This window comes from Motacilla alba, chromosome 20, assembly GCF_015832195.1.
Source record: "Motacilla alba alba isolate MOTALB_02 chromosome 20, Motacilla_alba_V1.0_pri, whole genome shotgun sequence".
NCBI classification, from domain to species: Eukaryota; Metazoa; Chordata; class Aves; order Passeriformes; family Motacillidae; genus Motacilla; species Motacilla alba.
Window position 1 is genome coordinate 561,837 of NC_052035.1, and position 13,798 is coordinate 575,634.

Consider the following 13,798-nt stretch of genomic DNA (forward strand, 5'->3'; position numbering starts at 1 on the left):
CATATTCTGGAAACCTTCCTAAATGGCTGAGTAATATGTGCCTAAACAGTTCTTATTTTATGAAAATGAAGTACTGACAGTATTTCTCCTGCATTTATACACAGTTCAAAATTTGTATTTCTAGTCTACTGTGAATTTCTTCAAAGCTTACTATGGCTAACAAGGGATTTTATCCTATTTCTTATTTCTTCCTTTTTTTAAAGGGACCACAGGCTTCTCTGGCTGTTTTATTACTTTTATTGTTAAGAAACTCCTGTCTTTATTAAAGAAAAATAAAACAACTAAAGTCAAGAGGGGAAAAAGCAGTTATCTTTTGTAAGGTCCAAGGAAAAACCTGCATCACTCTTCTACTACTGACAAAAAAAAAGATAATAAAATGCTCAGTGAATGTCTCCTCCATCTGTCTGAGAAATTCTATGCAGCACAACTTCCAAAGCTGGCATTTGAAGGCTGTCTTGGCCTTGTTTCATAACCTCAACAAAACATGTTTTTAAACAAGGAAAAAAGAAGATGAAAGTTTTTCCCCCGGACCAAACCAGCTCTTGAGGACATTTCCTGAAGCTCAGCCCCAAGTGACACAAGCACTCAGCTCACTGTTCCTTCCCAAAAGCTGCTTCTGCGCTGCCTCCCAGCACTGCATATTCTCATCCACTCTTCACTGCTGATGCTGGAATTCCTACAGAAATTCTGCTCCCTTCAGGATATCACAGTTAATAATAATAATAATTAAAAAAAAAAAAAGGCAGAATGACAGACTTCTTAAATATTTCTAGAAGTTACTGCACTGCCGAGGAAAACAATGTTCAGTAAGGAAATAATTTTCTAACACCTAAAACCACTGCCAGAAATGGAATGCAATCACATGGAACAGGCACAGAACCCCCCTCCCAAGAAACCAACTGGTAAGCTCTGCAAATACTTTTAAAGACATTTTTATACTGGTGTGAGTGTAGCATACATATAATTATAGTGGCCTAGAATTCCCCTTGAAAACACTTCATTTAGGTGATTACTAACAAATGTCACGTCAAAAGCCATTTCTCACAGTGTAAGCTCAATCACTATCCAAAGAGCTTGATGGGTTCATTATTCTTTTGAAAATTCTGGAGTACACGTGACCAGGCAGCCCTGGTGTTGGCACTGTTGTTTCCCAGATTTCAAGAACTGCTCCAATACCTGGATACAGGATTGTCAGGCTACCTAAAATTTGGAAACTGTTGCCAACATTCCTATGCATTTACAAAGAATTAATGAAGACATACTCAACATCGACAGGAAACCAACCAACCAACCAAAACAAAACCAGTAAAAAACATTTGGTTAAGAAAGGCACAAGAAGTCTCTGTTACCACTTTGGTATGACTATCTCAGGCCAGAGAGGGACCAGAGAGGTGGCATGTCCTTAAGAGTGGAAGACCTCTAGGATCATTCAGTCCAATAATTAAAACACTAAATCGTAAAAAATTTTCCATTTACTACCCAAATTATAGATGTATCAGAAAGTAAGATTTGGGCGGGGGAGGGTGGAGGGGGAAGCAAATATGACAGCATTTTTTATCCCTGCACCTCCACCTCTATGCTTCCCAGAATGCCACCACAGAATTTCAGAAGAACCAGGATAGTCCCCAAGGAAATGAGATCAGCAAAGGTTTTTAACTTCCTTGCAGGTCCAGGGTGAGAACTAGAACACTGTCTGAGTGACAGGGAGTGCTGCAGTACAGTCAACTACTTTTAAGGCAAGCAACACCTGAGTAACCATCACAGACCTGAGATGGCTCCTTCCCTTGGAGCACAGCCACAAAGAAATCAGTCAGCAATTACTGTGACAAAATAGTCTGGTCACAGATCCTCTGACCACATGCAATACATCCAGACAAGCACATATTCAAACACCAGGACAACAAAAACCAACCCAGCCCTAAGTGTCCAAATAAGTGTCTAAAAGGGACTGAATACCTGGGCAATGGTTCTGCTCAGTGTGGCAAACAAAAAAAAAAAAAAATTAAATCTTTACTCTCTTATGTCAAGACCCCTCCCACATATGGCAGCATTCCCAGGCTGGGGTACACCCAGATCTCTACAGCACACAGCCCATATTGCTGCTCCTCTCTGCGGTGGAGGCCTTGCTTTTTTCTTCAGTGTGGCACCAGGAAAAAACAAAATGACGCTTAAGCAGAGATGACCTGAACTACTCCATTAGCTCTTTTCTACAAACAAAGCTACAGCCCCCTCTGTGCTTTTGTATTCATTCTGCTGGAAAAGTCCAGCCCTTTTGCAACTTAGACATTTGTGCTGAAATCTTGACAATGACAGGTCAGTAACAGAAAAATGTCAGCTGAGAGTCCTAGATTATGCCAACTCTTCAGTTACAATAATTCAGTTCTACAGCACAGCAGCACAAATTAGTGTGGTGTCCAACACTACCAAGTCACATTATGGCCAGGGAGACAACCCAGGCTACAGTCCAGCCCACAGGCTAACACAGGCAAGCCAAGGACTCACCAAGGAGACATCCTGACGGACAATCTTCTAAGCAACAACTCCTTCTGTATGTTTCTTACAACACCAGAGCAGCAGCTACAGTGGTTGCATGATATAGACATTGCACAGTTTAAAATGCTGAATAATATCCCTCCTCTTAAAGCAATGTCCTCACTGCGAACCAGCAGCCCTGCAGTCCCTCAGTTCTGCTCTCAAGTCCAAAGCAGTCCTGGACCCCCACAGGCACTGTGTCCTCACAGCAGTATGACCATGCTCACCTGTGTGGGGATAGAGCAGAGAGGCCACTCACTGACTGGTGACCTCACAGACTGTTTAATAAACACAAATTGGCAGGAATACCTGCTGAGTGCTCCATCCACCTACTGCTAGAAGTAATAAAAAAAATAAAATCTCTCACTGATTTTTTTTTTCCAATCATGAATGTTTCCAATTAACTACTTAAAACATGTCAGGAAAGAGCAGTTTTATTCTGTGGCTGAGCTAATCCAGGTGAAGATTTTCACCAAACTCTGTGCCTTTCTTAAGGTCAGCCAATGGATAAAGCCCAAATGCATTGTAAAATGACAAAAAAAAATCTCCCCTGGCTTTCCTGAGTGCCATATGATATGTATTTGATAACTTTTTTATCCAAACTAAAGCAAAAAAATAAGTTTAATTTGTAACAAGTGCCATGTCTTTCTGGAAAACCCTATCAGAATGAACTGCATAAGCAAAATAGCAAATGTAGAGCTCTTATACAAAGATTAAAACCACTTCTTTGTCAAGTGAGCAGCCTGTCCTTGCCCAACACTCCCAGCACTGTTGTATTAGTTCTCCAACAAGGCAGAGACAAACCACGCAGCATGTAAGCTGGCAGAACACAAAAGCAGACTTAAACCACTCCCCAAGTCACATCTTCTACCATCTGGGCACAAGCTCTCATTTTCCAATCTGAGTCATAAAACTACACATTTACACAAATCTGGGTTTTTTTTCTGCCTATGCAAAGGTAGAAATAACCTTCACAACCTGAACCCATTCCCCCACCCCCAGAATTTATTGGCTAAATAATAAACTTCAAAACTATCACAGCCAAAATAAACTGTTAAAAACACAAGCACCTAACTTCAGCTTCCACAAAAAAACAGTCCAAAAAAACTCTCAGCAGAAAACTACTACACATGACAACAGTACTGGAGAATCCAGGCAAATTTTCAAGAACAGATCTGAAAAAATCAATTTAGAAAACAGAAATTTCAATAAAGATCTATGTCCTTTGTATTTAGAAAACTTAAATGTACACAGATGCCAAATAATTCTAGAACACACCATAAGGGTATCAGTAGCAAAATTTGTGAATTTCCAGTTATATTTTTAAAGTATTCATGATGCTTATAAATAAATTAGAATAAAGTCCATATATAGGATAAAAAGTATTACTAGATCCTTATTAATTTACATAAATGCACTAAATCCCTTCCTTAATCACTGTCTTTGTTTAAGGAATTCCAGATGTTAACCCAGGAACAGACTGTTTATCTGTCTCACCACAGAGAAACCATCCAAGACACAGTCACAAAATCAACTGAATTAGGACCTAGGTGTAATTCATACACCAAGCTGTGCTAATCTAACTACAGCATCAAATGGGACCATTTGAAATAGGAAGTGCATGCACAGACACTAGACTGCAGTTCAGCCCATAAGGCTGCAGTTTCAATCAGCAGCAGCAAGCACAGATCTGCACTTACCTGACTGAACTGATTCTAATTAAACCCCCACATGTGTATACTGCCAGTACAACACTACTAAATCAGCATTAATTTGTAATTTGTTGGGCTCTTTTTCAGTCCGAGCTGTTTGCAGACTGGGCTCAGTGCAGGGCAGCAGGAGTGCCAGAGGGGCACAGGACATGCAGAGCCCCTCCCTGGGCAGCGCTCACAGCAGGCAGAACTGCTGCACAGTCAACATCCAGACAACTTCAGAAAACCCTGAGTGGGAAAGCCCCTGCCTGGATTAACACGCAGCTGAAAGCAGACCACAGAGGGTGGGCATAAGTGGTCAATTTTCCCAGGGAGAGACTGCAAGGAGCCTTTTGCAGCACTCTACTATACACTGCTGCAGCACTCTACTATACACTGTATTCACAAAGTCCAGAAAAAGGGGCAAGGAGCAGTGAAAGTCTCCTGAGGATACAAGCTATTCTGAGAACAAAGAGAAAGGCTGGCTGAAGATCTGCAGAAAAACTCTCTGAGAGTAATAACGGACAAATAAAACAAGAGATTAAATTCAGCACAAATAAAGTTCCAGTCTGAAGATAAATTGTCCTTATTTCACATATAGAGTGGTGTGCTCCAAACTGACCATTAACATTCAGAAAATCTTGCTGGAGTCACAACAGATTGATTAAAGCATCAGTTCAAAGTCATTCAACGCATGAAAAAATATGTTAGAAAATCATTAATAATAAAACTACCATATAAAAATATAGAATGGCTACATCTTAAATCCTGGATGCAGTTGCCTGCTCGTTCCTTTCAAGAGAACATAATGGAAAGGAAAATATTTTTTAAAAGGAAACAAGGTTTGAAAATACAAATGAGAAATAATCAATCAGGCTAGGGTTCTTCTGCCTGGAAACAGATTGCTGCAGTGACATACAACAGAAATCTGTAAAATCATCAACTCAATGGAGAAGGTAAATTGAGATCAGTTCTTCACTGTGTCCAAACAATACAACAGCTAAGAGATAGGAAACGAAGCCAGCAGCTGTCAAGTTCAAAACAAAACAGAGGTAGTCGGCACCTACAAGGTGACTCTGTGCTCTGGAAAATCTCCCCTGGGATGTGGCAGCGCCTTGCATTTAAGTGGATGGGAGACATGGGCTAGTTCACAGAAGAAAAATGCATTAATCATGAACAAAATAAAAGCAAACAACATCTACCTCTTAATATTCTACAAATGACAAGAGACAGGAGGGCCATCAGGCAAAGGTTTTTATTACACATCCTAATCTTACAATCTTCTCTTTTGGGTCATTGTTAGAAAAGAACAGTGTTCTTACATGACAAAAATCAATTATGTCTCTGGTACTCCTCAGACCTTTTTTGAACTCACTCAGCTTACTTACCTGGTAAAAGCTGATCTTCTGGGGAAATGAGGACACAGAGGGGCTGGATTAGTACTCTGAGTATTCAGTAAACTGAACTGGATCAGGAAAACCTCCAGTAAATGCTGAAGGTGGTACAAGAGAGAGCAAGAATATGTGACCACCCCTTTTGCATGGCAGCCAGTCTTTTGATCAGTTTAAGATGTAACACACAGCTTCATCACCAAAGCAGAGATGAAAAGGAAGCAAATGATTGCCTATCTTCTCTGTTCAAACACGCAGTTAAAAGCCACAATTCCAGCTCTTGTGGAGGGAAAAAATAGTGCAGCTTCACATCTTAAGTCTATCTGCTAACTACAAAGAGAGTCTGGTTTATACATGACCAAATAGTAAAGGTTACTTTAAAATTAAACATTACATTTATAACCTCTCCTAGTTTTATATTATGTAAATAAGGAAAACCCCTTTGGGGAACTAGGCCCATTGTAAATACAGAAATGCATCCAAGTTTGGAAAGGACAATAGCCAAATGAAAACGGAGCTATTCCTTCTATGCTTCCCACAGCACCCACTGGATTACCATAATAAATGGCGCTATACCAGTCACAGAATACAATGGGATATGACCAGACAGAAAATGGTGAGTGATCAATAAGATCATTAAAAATCCAGCAAATTCCTTTTATAATTCAGAATTTACAAGAACAGAACTGAAAATCAAGTGAGGTTATATAAATCTCTCATCAATTCTGCTTCGCACGGTTGTAGGCACAGTCACCCAACCCTTTCCACAGCAGGACCAAATCACAACAGCTCTGCTTAATAACTGACAGGACTGGCCAGAACACTTAGAATTACCAGAGAAAAGCAATACAGGATTTTATTATTCCTCCCAAACCACATTCACATAAACATGAAACCACTGAGGAGTACTGAGACACCTATCAGGACTGCTGTCTTCAACATTATACAAGGAAGATACCAAACGGCTCCTCTGCTCCTGGAACCATCACAGGTTAAACTGGGCCATAATATTCACAGACCTAAATAGCCTGAGCCAGCCCTGCACAGTGCCCAACATGGGCAGCACAGACATATTTACTTTTATCCAAGACACAGCTGACACAATGAGCACAAGATAAGCTCTGCTCAGGGAGGGTTATGGTGTTAGCACTGCCTATGGAAACAGAACTGAGGGTTCGGCTTCACCATCTTCCAGGAAGAAACTAACATACTGTTTGTGAGAATGAAAGTGAAGTAATTAAAAATTAAAACCCCTAGTCTCTTCCTACACATTAAAAAAAAAAAAAAATCCCCCCCCAAAATTTAAAGCGGAATTGCTTTCTTTTTTGCTTTTATTTTCATCCTTGAACTATACTACAATTATAACTTTTTGTGCTTCTTACTGAAATACCTATATGCTACTACTTTGCTGTAATGCTTACCTTGAGCATACAATAGAGGAATGTTTAAAAAAGAAGTCTCAAAAGTATCTCTAAAAAGATTTTCTAGTATATCTTTAAAGAATCATAATACATGTTGTATGTAATAAAATTTCTGAAATCTAAAGGTACTACTACACTTACACTTTCCAATGGAAAACACTGAGGACTGTGTATGACCAATGTGAAATAAGAGCTGCAAATGAGAGCACTGGAGGGCTTCTGAAGGTGAGATTCGAAAAATCCAAATCCAACACATTTATTAATTTCAATTAATTTTTAACCTCAGATGCAGAATGAGTAGCTAGGAATATAGTTACAGGCTTCAATGATGCTGCTTCGAACAGTTGTGTAATTTTAATTGTTAATATTGTTTAATGTTTATTGTGTAATAATTCCAGCTTCTACCTTTGCAAACATTTTGATACAAGGCAAACATAAGGCACATGAAGCTGCTGCACTAAGACACAGTGCTTTGTGTGCCACACAAAGCTCAAAATCCCAAACAAATAAATGAAACTGGAACAGTCATTGCCCATCTCGAGCCCCCTCAACAATTCCCAGTCCAGTGGCCAATAATCCAGATGAATCCTACTGATCACTTTGCTTCTTCAGGACTCCACCCCAGTTCACTAAGCGGGACATCTTTTGAGCTCTGCTCGCCTAGCCCAAGGAAATTATTGAGCTAGAAAACTTTCAAGTTAATTCTAAATTGAGCTCCCTCACTCTACATCACCTTTCTGCTTTTTCCCACAGACTGATGCGCTGCTGCTGCACCTGGTTTGCCATGCTCCATCATTTGGAAGACAAGTGTTGTTTCTTCACACAAGGCAAAGCAGAAGCTAAAGCAATGAGCCTCCAAGTCCTCTGAACATGGGACACTCACAAGCATGCCTGGCACACATAGCAGAACCAGATTCTTCACAGAATGGCCTGGGTTGGGAGGGACCTTAAAGCTCAATACCAATCCACCTGACATGGGCAGGGACGTCTTCCACTAGACCAGTCTGCTCCAAGCCCTGTCCAACCCGGCCTTACACACTTGTATTCTATTCTTCTCTAGTTGTAACCCAATCTTCTCATCACCTCAGTATTCAAACACAAAAACTCTTCCGTATTTCCCAGACAAAACTCCCTGATCCTTACCAGACAGTTCCTGTTCTCTGGAGCAAACACATGTGTGACCAAGTCACAACCTCACAGCAATTCATGCTGTGACGGTACTTTATCATGACCCTATCGCACACCAGCTCCAGCCTCCTTGCGAGCCACCAAAGAACGGTGCAGACCCCAGGCTCTCAATCGGCAGTGCAACACCCCGAGGCAGCGCCACGAGCCGCCAGCCCCCGGGCAGACGGGACAGGGCTCAGAGTCTCGCTTGTTTTGTAATACCCCAGCTTCCGTAGTGCCGTTTATAATGATGCTCTTTAAGGTAGCAGAAGCCTCTGATTTCGAGACAACGTTTTTAATTACTCCTTGTGACTTACACTAAATACAAAATATTCATTAAACAGAAAAAAAGAGACATGATGTTTCAAGCCAACGAAAATCTTCAACAGCTATTCCCTTCCCATTCATATCCCTACAAGGCTGGGCCGAATTAAAGATATTGTCCGAACTATGTAATACAAACGAGAATTCTGAGATCCGAATACCAAAAAGAAAAGCTGTAAATGAGAGAAAGCAGAACGCCCGACGCACTCCCGTCCGTAATTTACATGAAAAAACGATCTCCGCAATAACCTCGGGCACTTCCGAGGCGTTTCCCCCACTCCCAGCGCAGCCCGGTGTGACGAGGATCATTTCCCAATCCTGCGGGGGGAGCGGGTCTCTCGGCCGGCCCCCCATAGCGGAGCCGGGCTGCGCTGAGCGGCCCCCCCCGGCAGCGGCACCGATCCCCTCGCGGCGAAATCACCGCGCCCCGGCGCCGTCGGGACACACAGCGCCCGCGGGCGCGGCTGCCATTGACTCCGGCCCGCCCGCCGTTGCGCGTGGCACTTGCTGCCCAGGGGAAGCCGCGCGTCCCGGAGCCGCAGAGGTTCCGCGGGGTTCCGCGGGAGCGGGGGGGGATCCCGGCGGGGCCGGCCTGGGACTCACCTGGACCGCGGCACCTCCGCACTCCGCCCGCCGCGGCACAAAGCCCTCTGCGCCTGCGCGGAAGCCGCCCCTGCGCGGGGTCGAGACTACAAACAACATGGCGCCGCCCCACCGCCCTCGGGCGGTGCCTCTCGCAACCTCCCCCTCCCGCCGGCAGATGGCGCCGCCTCGCTGCGGGCGCCCGCCGAGCGCCGCCCGGCCCCGACCCGGACGTGAGGGCATCGCGGGCGGAGGCGTGCTGCCGTGGCTCGATAGCGTGACCTCCTCTGAGCACGGCTGTCCCTCCGTCCCCGCTCGAGGGCCGCAGCCATACCCGTCCCATAGCAAGCTCGCTGCCTATCTGGTAGCGCTCCGCGGAGGGCGCGTGCTATCCTCCACCTCCTCCTGCCTTTCCCCCTTTCTAGGAACGTCTCCAAGTGGAAGCACTCCCTTCCCGGAGTAGTGTGGCATTTCCAGTGCCTCTCACCTTACCCTAGGTAGGGCTTTACCCTAAAGATTTAGGATCGAGGTATTTCCCAAACCTAACCGGTGCCCTGGTTTCTGGTGCCAGCCACCCTGTGGTCTTTGCCCTTGAACAAGTCTTGAAGCAAACAGCAGTTCAGGCAGACCACACCAGCTGCATTGACTGTGCCTCCCTACGAGGAGGATCGGGGTTTTCTTTGAGACCCCTCTTCAGAAGTGTGCACTAAGTCATCACTGGCTGAGATGGCCCCGTGGTGGACCTGAGCGTACCCACGGAGGTCTGAATGGCCCCGGCCAGCCTCACCTGGAAGCCCCACCCCACCTTGGGAAGTCCCATTCCCGCTCAGCCCAGTACCCTCCTCCCTGCCTCACTTACAGGAAGGTGCCTGTCTCCAGCTGTGCCTTCTCAGCTTGGCTCTGAATGAACCTTGGCTTTTAATTAGTTTGTCCCTTGGGTAGACCCCTACAATGTGTATTACACCCCACCAACCTTATTCTAATTAGACAAATTTTTAAATACATATTTTTAACTTTTGTTTCAAATAGATACTTTTTCATAAAAAAAGCTATTAAATAGTACCATGCCAAGTAATGTCTGCCCCTTCTTGCACAATACCAAGCATAATTCCAGCTCTTAGTAATACCTTTGAACTTGCCTGGGCTACCAACAGCTAGAGAGGAAGGAAGAGGGGCTAAGTGTGGACTTGTGCAGGCACTATAAGCAGAATCATCAATACTGCTGTTTACATTTTTAGGGATTATGTAAACTAGATGAGCTAGTTTGAACAGAGGTAGAAAGAGGGGAATTTCCTGCCACAGGACTGTAAATCATTGCGCTGGCTCTCCCACCCAGGAAGCTGCTTTCAGGCTCTCTGGTGTGGCTGGTCGCCACAGTCCTTGCTGTTGTCCACATGGATTAGGTGCTGGAGTGTATCCAGAGAAGGGCAACACAGCTGGAAAAGGGTTTGCAGCACAAGATCATGAGGAGGGGCTGAGGGAGCTGGAGGGGGTCAGCCTGGAGAAAAGGAGGCTCAGGTGAGACTCTGCAACTCCCTGACAGGAGGGTGGAGCCAGGCTCTTTTCTCCGGCAACAAGTGACAGGATAAGAGGAAATGGCCTCAAGTTTTTATGAAGGGAGGACTAGATTGGATTCCAGGGAAAATTTCTTACTAAAATGGTAGTCAGGCATTGGAACAGGCGGCCCAGGACAGTGCTGGAGTTACCATTCCTGAAAGTGGTCAAAAAATGTGTGCACGTGGCAGCTGGGTGTTAAGGGAGCTTCCCAGTCAGACCATTTCCAAGACTCTCTGGCAGTCACTCTTCCACCACTAGTGACTTTTAACTGCTGAGACTGAAGCCCCTTTGCAGCAGCAGCTCCAGTGAGCTGAGGAGTGCCCTGCTTGACTCCCTGCACTCCCCACTCTCACAGGCAGACCAGCTTTCTTACCAGTTCAACCCCAGGTTTCCCATGGGAGTCTCAGATGTCTTGTTCCATAAAGCCCTTTATTCCTGGCACAGTAACACAGAAACAGCTTGAGCTGGTGCTTCCAAGGAGCAGCCCAACAAAGGACCCCTGGGCTTTTATCCCCTCACAGTCCAAGCTTGTGCAAGTCTTGGCTCTTCCTCCCTAGTCCTCAGCTCCTGCAGTGTCTGAGCACCTGGCTGGGCCACAAGTCCAGTGCCCTTTGTTATGCACAGGGTTGGCATTTCCCAGCCTCTTCCCCAGCCTCCCTTCAGGGAGCTCAATCTGCAGCTGTCACTGCAGCTGCACCACCAGCTCTGCCACTGAATGGATTCCTCAACAGGGGGATGTGGTTCAGTGGTGGCCCAGGCAGTGCTGAGTTGACAACTGGACTTGATGGTGTCAGAGGGCTTTTCAAACCTTAGTGATTCTGTGATAATTCCATTAGTATCTCATCTGTGCCTGTGCTGCAGAACAGCAGTCCAGGACCCCATAAAAGGCAGTAGCATTTGCTGTAACTAACACCACCTCCTCCTCATGTGTTTTTGACTGACCTGTGTCTTTTTTTTTTTCTGCAGTTCTCCCAGAAGGTGTTAGTTTCTATTTTTCTCCAGGAAGACACTGAAGAAAAGTGGTGCTGTTGGCAATGCCATGCAGAATTATACACTGAGATGTTGAACATCCAATGTAGTAATAACCACCATGTGGGCATAGGTGAGGGCTGGGAACCAGGTGGCTCTCTGGCTGTGCAGGCAGTCAGAGCTGGGGTTCCTCAGTGCTTTTGGAGTTGTTCAGTCAAGCCAAGTGTCCTCAGTGTGCCTCTGAGCCAAGGCTCCAAGAGGATGGAGCTGCTGAGGCCCTGGATGGGCCAGCTGACTTCACGCTGATACTGAAATGGCTGGATAGAAACTTTGTAACACAGTTTTGAGTATTAGAAGCAGACATTCTTTAGTGGTCACTCAGGGGGATCCTTCCTCCATTCCAGTGGGATGAGTGTTGGGTGAACAAGGATTTTATCATGCACACTGATTACGTATTCATTAGCTATCCCCACTTCCTTGGCTTTATTTTACATAGTTGCACCCCTTAGCAGAAGTCCTTACATGGTTCTTTGGGGTCCATCTTCAACTTCTGATGTCCATTTTAGGTGGCTGTTCCTCGACCCCTGCTTTTGAGTAAGTGCAATATCGTTGTTTTGCCTAACTTCTGTTTTGTCAGCCTGGTAGAGCAGAGCTGGCGTCCTGCTTGCAATTTGTTGCCTGCCTGACTTCTGTTTGCCTGATTTACATCCTTTATTTGTTTCTCCAAAGCTGTGCTGTTGTGTTCCAGTGTCCTTGACAAGAGAAAATGCTGTTCTGTTCTACTGCCCTTATCAACATCAGGAGAGCACAGGTTTCTGTTCATTTCTGAACAAGCAAGATGTAGCTGTAAAAGTTCTCGTGTCAATCTAAATCCTTCACAAAGCTTTGGCTGAATATTCTTTCATTTCAAAATTGACAGTTTACATATAGTTTATGCAGGACATCAGTAGCAATGAGGCAACTACTCCCTCCATTCAGGTCTGTAGTTAAAAATACTAAGACAGTATTGAAACAATATTGTATTTTTATTCAATTAATTATTTTTCAAGATTTATAGAAAAAGTAATTGTTCACTACAAAGCGATAAAGCTGTCTTAAGCCCACATAACTCTCACCCATCACTTGCACAATGTGCACATTTAATGCAGCTAAATGGAGTGTTTGCATTCAGAGGAAAGTTGGATTTGGAAAATAACAGCTAGAATTCAGTCTGTCTCTGCCAGCCACTCTTCTAACTAATCCAAGTCAGATTTTCCATAACACTATTTTTTTTTTGTTGCAGTCAGAGATGTTGGAACATCTCTGCATATTTGCCTTTGGCCCTCTCTGAGGAGGGAGTATCTGCCAGAGATATAACTTTGACAAAACTGAGTCCCCATCAAAGCATCTAACAGGGCTGGAAGGCTGTTGGGATTGGTCTGATTCTGCAAGGAGTTTAAAATCTCACCTTTTCCTCTCTGACAGTTCTTGTGACAGCACAGAAAGAAGCATGCCACATATATACTGCTTCAGTGCATGGTGAAGGGAGCCTATTCCGTTGATTTTCCCACAGGAGACTCATTTGATTGTTGAGGGCTTTCCCAGCTGATGGATGCCTTGTTTCCACTGAGCACCAGAAAGGTCCAATAGGGATCAGGTGACAGGCAGTGAAGAACCTGGGATTGATTCTGAGAAGACGCATCTGTCTTCTGTTGCAGTAGTCATGGGAACAGTGGGGTACAAGCATAGCTATGCCATCTCTGCATCCCCAGGCATCACCAGGTTTGTTCAGATCTACTAGGCCAGTGAGACTGATTTTCCATGCCTTTCCAGTTTCATGCAGAGAGCAAAGCTTGCCTGGCATCTCCTGGCTGGAGTCTGTACTCCTGCAGGGGCTGCTTGCAGCACTGCTTGGCCCGGATGGATCTCTCCTGCTGGCTCCATCTGCCCAGCATCTCTCCAGGCTACACAGGTGATGATTTCTCACCTTCAGTCACAGCCAGGACATGGAGCAGCATGCTACACCATCCAGAAAGCTCTCTGAATGCTGTGTCTTGGCTCGTACCAGCTGCTCAAAAGAACTACTGCAAAAGGCTGCTCCTCCCCATAAGACAGAGACTATAACGCTGAGAGCAGGGGTCAATGGTGCTCTCCACAAACCTCATTGCTTTGTATCACAGCCCGT

General features: G+C 44.8%; 1 protein-coding gene across 3 annotated transcripts in view; it reads right to left on the minus strand.

Annotated features, from left to right (window-relative positions):
• NDRG3 (NDRG family member 3) overlaps positions 1-9,277 on the minus strand; it is a 59,630-nt gene extending 50,353 nt beyond the window's left edge. For 2 of the 3 annotated variants that reach the window (XM_038159103.1, XM_038159102.1), the window contains exon 1: positions 9,130-9,276. The gene's annotated coding sequence lies outside the window, so the exon portion shown is untranslated. Of the gene's footprint in view, positions 1-9,129 lie in introns of all 3 variants that reach the window. The other variant, XM_038159100.1, reaches the window with a different exon arrangement.
• Positions 9,278-13,798: the final 4,521 nt, after the last annotated feature.